This window comes from Myotis myotis, unplaced genomic scaffold (assembly GCF_014108235.1).
Source record: "Myotis myotis isolate mMyoMyo1 unplaced genomic scaffold, mMyoMyo1.p scaffold_m19_p_2, whole genome shotgun sequence".
NCBI classification, from domain to species: Eukaryota; Metazoa; Chordata; class Mammalia; order Chiroptera; family Vespertilionidae; genus Myotis; species Myotis myotis.
In genome coordinates this window covers 163,174,055-163,181,253 of record NW_023416324.1, presented here as the reverse complement: position 1 = coordinate 163,181,253, position 7,199 = coordinate 163,174,055, and the positions used below count along the sequence as shown (strand labels likewise).

The following is a 7,199-nucleotide window of genomic DNA, read 5'->3' as shown; positions in this document are numbered from 1 at the left end:
CATATGGACTGAATTTTTTAAAACTGTCAAATTGTTTATGAACTATTTTATTGATTGGTGGTTTTTCTTTTCTCTCCAAATAGATTTAAACCTATCTGAGGCCAAGCACAGCGCCCTGAGGTCCCTGGAACAGGGCCAGACACACACCAAGTGCTCCTTAGAAGTGGTGGCATGACTGATAATATCAAATCACTGCAACAGCAGCATCTGAGGTCCACTGAGCACTTCAGGTGCACCCAGTGCTGTAGGAAATGCAGTATGTTCCTTATCTCATGGAAGCCTTACAACCTCCCTCTGAAGGTAGGTGACAGCTTTATTTCCATTTTACAAATAAGGAAACTGAGGGTCAGAGGGCTGTGACACCAGGTTGAGTAGAAAGCCCTGGTGGAATGAAGGAAGGCAGAAAGGACCTGGCTGAGGGCTCTGTGGGGTTCAAGTGAAGACCTCTGATAGTACGAGAGGACCACGAGAGGGCAGGGGAGGCGCCCTGACCTGGGCCGGTGAATAGATACAATCTGAGGAAGCAGTTACTGATGTAGTCTCAGGACTCCCTACTCCTGTCTCAAACACCTCAAAATAGCTTCCTGTATTTTGTGTCAAGCAGAGTTCTCTCCCTCTTTTACTTTCCTCCTCAAATACTGTTCTCTGGCAGGACAATGTAGTGACTCAGGAATCTCAGGGCTCAATTCCCTCCTAAGGCGGAGGTGTGGGTACAACCGGAAGACTGGGGCATTGACCTCCAGAGGCTCAACTGCCCGGGCCCGCCCTGCCAAAGACCCTAGTTGACTCAGCTTCCTCAAACCATTTCCACAGGAACGCTCCCTGGGTCATTCACCCCTAGTTCAGTGAGAGGCCTTGAGCTTAATTGCACAAAGCCCTGAACTTTAGATTTCCCTAGACCAGATTGTTCTCCAAACTTCTTCAGGACAGAACTGGAGGTGGGGGTAGGAGAGGGGTGTTGAAGAGCTGGAGGGCATTGGGAAGGGAAGTAGGCTGAACTGACATTCAGTCTTCTAGAGCCTGGCAGCTGGGAGGTCCAGGGGAGGCTGGGTAATTCTCAGGATGGATGACAGGGAGGGAGGAATGGGAGGGTGTTGGTGAGAGGGAAGGCTTTAGCTCTGATGTGTTGCTTCTGCCCCACCCGAAGCCCCTAGGTGGCTATCTTCTATACAGTGTGATCCGTGCATTAGTCCAGGGCGATGCCCTGACTCAAGGCCAGTCCATCCATAGCTAAGGCGTGGCAAGAGAAGATGAGCTGAACCAGCCAGTCAGATTCTTCTCTTGCTAATTCTAGACTTTGGTCAAACACTAAACCCTTCCCCGCCCCCGCCCCCCACCCTCACCCCCCTCCCCACACACACATGCATACAGTCTGGCCATTCACAATACTGACCAGGCAAAGGGCCTGGGCTGAGGTGTATATGGGGTGAGTTTACTCTGCCTCCTCTTTCTGTGCAGGCAGTGTAAGAACACAGCCTGTGGTTAAGCACTGGGAGGTCTCAACATTGATTTTTAGAACCAAGAAAAACAAATCCTTTTTCTTTCTTTTCTTTTTCTTTTTGCTTAATTTTCCCCACAAAATTATATGGTCACATGATAGGACACCTTTTTTATCTCATGGCACACATAAACTAATTATAAATTTCTGCAGCACACCCAAAAATATATTTTTTTGGTGATCTGACAAAAATAGGTATAATTTTGATTCACTCACACTGGACAGCTATTGCTGTGTTGGCTGTTGTCATTTTTTTAATTTGACAATCTAAGGGAAAAAAGACCAGTGCTCCTGACTAGTTAGGTAGTGCATGTTTTAAAAATTCTTGCAGCACACTGGCTGAAAATCACTGATGTAATGTTGTTAGATTTTTGCCAAATGCCTTTTCTGCAAGAAAATTGTGTTGGCCCTGGCCGGTTTGGCTCAGTGATTAGAGTGAAGGGTCATGGGTTCAATTCCCAGTCAAGGCCATGTACCTTGGTTGCAGGTTTGATCCCTGGCCCTGGCAGCTCTTATAATATCAGTAGCACGTGAAGAACATTTGGAGCATGTTAATTATATCTATGTTTTGAACATCCTTCAGTGTTTGACAGTGCCATGTCATGGGTTATGAGGAGGGAGAGCAAGCCTTTGGTGTTACCTAACAGTCAAAAAGACACGCGGTCAATTTTATTCTTCTGAATTTCTGGCCCATATCAGGAAAAAAAAAGGCAACATCCAAAAGAGGTGTTGCTGTATAAGAATACAAGCACCTAAGGATGAGACATGGTGATAGTGTTGGCTGTATTGTCAATCAAACCAACATGGCACCGCAGAAGGTAACCTAACATCCAGCATCTTCTGTTTTCCTTTAGAAGTGAAGACTCTCCTATCAATCTAATTTTGCTTATCATTGTATATGTCATAAAATTTCCAAAAACAACAAAAAAGCATGTAAGTGAGTAGACCCCATTAACATTACTCATTTAGACTAGCTGAGACAATAACTCTCTACTATTGGGTGGAATAGGCAGAAAAGAAAATAATTACTTTTAGTGTTATTCAAAGATCACTTCCAAGCTAACAATTCTTTTCTGTTATACATATATCTTTAAAATTAATTTTAATATATTGTGATATGCAGGTATTTTTATTTATTTATTTTTATTTCAGAGAGGAAGGGAGGAGAGAGAGAGAGAGAAACATCAATGATGAGAGAGAATCATTGATAGGCTGCCTCCTGCATGCCCCCTACAGGGGATCAAGCTTATAACCCAGGCATGTGCCCTTGACCGCATCAAACCGGGGACCCTTCAGTCCACAGGCCGATGTGACAATATCTAAAATTTTAAACTTTAGTATTTGAAGTCATATAATCTTATTAAGTATACCATTTTTACTACATTTATTTTAACCTCTTAATTTGAATGCCATGAAGAAAAAATGTTTCATTCGAGGCCACAGACTTCCCATCCTAGAGCCATGGCCCAGTGTGTCTGTAACCTCTCAGAGAAAGCCCTGGCACAGGGCTCAGAGCCGCAGGTGGCCACATTTTGGCACTATGCCAAGGCTGAGCTGGTTTCTTCAGCCCCTGCTGAGATCCCTACAGATATTCAAAGTTTGAAAAAATAGTAGCACTCAAACTGGAAGCTTCAAACAGCTCCCAGTTAAGGAAGCTCTGCTGAATGGTTTGGAGGCCAGAGGTGCGGATGTGGTTTTTTGTTGGCAAGATCACGGGCCAGGGGGGAATCCTTAGCATAATGTTTGAAGACTAATCTTTAACATTTGTTTATTTTTGGTTTATTATTTGAATGTTCTTGAACCATGAGTGATCAGAATGACATTTTAATTTTTAAAAGATAAGTCAAAATCCATGTTTTTCTCTATCAAACACTGATTAGAAGGTCACAATTTCTCTTGATATTAGGTTGGATTGTCTTTTGTATAATAATGTTAGTAAAGCATTAAATGCATATCTTTGCTTAGCCTGAAAATGGGAAGCCTACATGTGAATAGACCAACCTGATACATATATTTATCAGAATAACATTTTAATTTGAAGGTTGGAAATTCTTTATTCCTAGGAGTCGGGGGAAAGTCCTTGAGAAAACTAAAATTTGCTACAGTGGGAGAAATAGTAATGCATGTACCAAAGTTAAATCATTCAGTAGTCAAAGAATAAAATTTGGATGGTTTCTCTTTGCTAAAATCAGAGAAAGGCTTTTTTTTTTTAAATTAAATCTTTATTGTTCAGATTATTACATTTGTTCCTCTTTTTTTTTCCCCCCATAACTCCCCTCCTCCCAGTTCCCGCCCCACCCTCCGCCCTCACTCCCCACCCACTGTCCTCATCCATAGGTGCACGATTTTTGTCCAGTCTCTTCCCGCATCTCCCACACCCCTTTCCCCCCCAGGAATAGTCAGTCCATTCCCTTTCTATGTCCCTGATTCTGTTATAATCAACAGTTCATTCTGTTCATCAGATTATTTATTCACTTGATTCTTAGATTCACTTGTTGATAGATGCATATTTGTTGTTCATAATTTGTATCTTTACCTTTTTCTTCTTCTTCCTCTTCTTAAAGGATACCTTTCAGCATTTCATATAATCCTGGTTTGGTGGTGATGAACTCCTTTAGCTTTTCCTTATCTGTGAAGCTCTTTACCTGACCTTCAATTCTGAATGATAGCTTTGCTGGATAAAGTAATCTTGGTTGTAGGTTCTTGGTATTCATCACTTTGAATATTTCTTGCCACTCCCTTCTGGCCTGCAAAGTTTCTGTTGAGAAATCAGCTGACAGTCGTATGGGTATTCCCTTGTAGGTAACTGAGTTTCTTTCTCTTGCTGCTTTTAAGATTCTCTCTTTATCTTTTGCTCTTGGCATTTTAATTATGATGTGTCTTGGTGCGGTCCTCTTTGGATTCCTTTTGTTTGGGGTTCTCCGCGCTTCTTGGACCTGTAAGTCCATTTCTTTCACCAGGTGGGGGAAGTTTTCTGTCATTATTTCTTCAAAAAGGTTTTCAATATCTTGCTCTCTCTCATCTTCTGGCACCCCTATAATTCTGATGTTGGTACGCTTGAAGCTGTCCCAGAGGCTCCTTACACTATCCTCGCATTTTTGGATTCTTTTTTCATTTTGCTTTTCCGGTTGGGTGTTTTTTGCTTCCTCGCATTTCAAATCATTGACTTGATTCTTGCGCTCCTCTGGTCTGCTGTTGGGAGTCTGTATAATATTCGTTATTTCAGTCCGTGTATGCTTAATTTCTAGTTGGTTCCCCAATATAAGATCGAGGGTCTCATTAGTTTTCTTGTAGATCTCATTAAGTTTATCGGTGGCTTCTAAACAGTTCTTGAGAGACCTTAAAAGTGTGGTTCTGAACTCTATATCTTCCATTGACAATTTTGTCCTGTTTCTTTGTCTCCGCATTTTGTTATGCTTCCTTGGTGCACCCCCTAGTGGTCTTTGTTCGCAGTCTTATAGTTAAATCTTGATTGTTGTAGCTAATTCCAGGGAGGGTTTGACCTCCAGGCCAAGTGGCTATGAGAATCAGCTATGTCAGCAGTGAGAGAACTTCTGTCCTCTAGGGAGGTGGTAATCTGGCCTTTGCCTGAGGCTATCCGGCAAATGCCTGTGTGCAGGGCTTGGGCGGGGCGGGTCGCACAGGATCAACAGGGTGGGCCGGAGAGAGCAGTTATGGCGGCTCTCAGTCCTGTCCCCAGGGGCTCTGCCTCTCTGAGTCCCAGCACCCACTGCAAAGCTCGGAGAGAAAGCTGCACTCGCTCTGACCGAAGCCAGACAGCCCCGCTTCTCCCGTTTGAGTCTGGGTCCCTAAAGACTCGCCTGTATCTGGAGCTCAGAGTCTGCGACTCCCTCCCGATTGAAAACACCAACCGCGCCCTCCGCCGCCAGCCCACTCCGCGCACTCCACACCTCAGAATTTGACTTCAGCACTGCGCCTCCTCTGAGTGTCCGTATGCGTTTCTCTTTCCTCCTAGTTGTAGGACTTCCACTCAGCCAGCGTTCCTGTGGTTCTGGGTGATGTCCCTTCCGTTTTTTGGTTTCACTTTTGAAGTAGTTGTTCAAAGCAGCAAACTCCGGCGTTAACCTATGCCGCCATCTTGGTTCTCTCTGAGAAAGACTTTTTGACTGCATCTATATCTATAAAAGTTGGGATATTTGGTAGCATTTTCTATGTGCATATCTTTGTAACATCTTTAATGCCAGGACAGTGAATGAGAGCCATGACCTAGATTTTAATCTATTTTTTATGTGTTGTTATTAATCTATCTGTTTTTTTTTGAGAACCTATCTTTGTAAAAATAAAATACCCTATGAGTTTTTAAATAGGGTTTTAACGTAGTATCATCTATGGGTATAAAAAGTATCTTATGTTCTGAATAAATAGAAGTGATTAGTTATCAGTAAAAAAGAAAAGAAAAAATATGCTTCTATAGACAAGAAAATATAAGTAATAAATGTGTATTGTTGAGGGATTCTTGCTCTTTGTTTTTAATCAAATGAATTCTCTCAAAATGTCCCAGTTCATTTAGTCCAATTCAAAACAGGAATCTTGGAATTATAAATTTTATTCATGTTTAAGAATAATATAATCTCTGCTGAGTGACATTAAAGTAACATTCAAAATGGCCATTGCCCATCAGCACGCGGCAGCTCTGACATGTGCAGCTGCTGCGTCTCAGCAGACTCTGTGGTAGCCGTTCTGAGGCTACTGGTGGTGCCTGGGTCACAGGCCTGAGTGCTGGCTGCAAGAGGCTTTGAATGTGTGTCTGGCATTTTCAGCTCCAACTGGGACAAGGAAACGGTCTTTGCCCTTCACCAAGGCTCGCAGGGCAGGGAATCCTGCAAACACACAGGAATTCAGATGCTCAGTGGCTAAAAGAAATGACCAATGTCAGCCGCAGGTAACAGAAAACCCAGTTACTTTCCTCACATAACAAGCAGCTCAGATGTAGGCAGTTCAAGGCTGGGGAAGCGATTCAACAATGTCGTCGCTGGCTTTCTGTCTGGGTCGCGTGTTGGCTTATTGCCTAACGCAGTAGTCGGCCAACTCATCAGTCAACAGAGCCAAATATCAACAGTACAACGACTGAAATTTCTTTTGGGAGCCAAATTTTTTAAACTTAAACTATATAGGTAGGTACATTCAACTTTAAATGCACGGTTTTCGTCTTCCGTTTTTCTTTGCTTCTTCTTTGAAGCCATCTCAAACAGGGCACCTAACAAATGTTTCATTTTATAATAATAAAGCCACCAACACAAAAGAATTACAATTCTTAAATTGATGACAAAAATACCTGTAGGATTTGCAGCTGGTTGGAAAAATACAGGTAACTTTATGCTTCGAGTAGGTACTTTTGTCACCTGCGCGCGATTTGCGGACGCGACTAGCACTAACCACTGCACCATGAGACTGCTGACTGACTGGCTCACTCAGCTCCTGCATGAATCACAAGCGCCTCCCCGGTGCTGCATATCCCTAGGCCCGCCTGCACCGCGTCTCCCCACCCACCGACAGCTCCCACTTCTTCTAACGCCACTTCTTTAAAATAGACTCGCCCAGGCAGAAAACCGACTTCTGCGCATGGGCCACGAAGTTTCAATCGCACTGTACGCGCGCCCCCGCACGTGGTATTTTGTGGAAGAGCCACGTTCAAGGGGCCAAAGAGCCGCATGTGGCTCGCGAGCCGCGGTTTGCCGAC

The 7,199-nt window shown here is 43.5% G+C and overlaps 1 non-coding gene across 1 annotated transcript; it reads right to left on the bottom strand.

Annotated features, from left to right (window-relative positions):
* Window positions 1-1,366: 1,366 nt before the first annotated feature.
* Window positions 1,367-1,499, bottom strand: LOC118678010. Its single transcript, XR_004974701.1, has one exon. It is a non-coding gene; the product is annotated as a small nucleolar RNA SNORA51 (small nucleolar RNA).
* Between the last annotated feature and the right edge of the window lie 5,700 nt (window positions 1,500-7,199).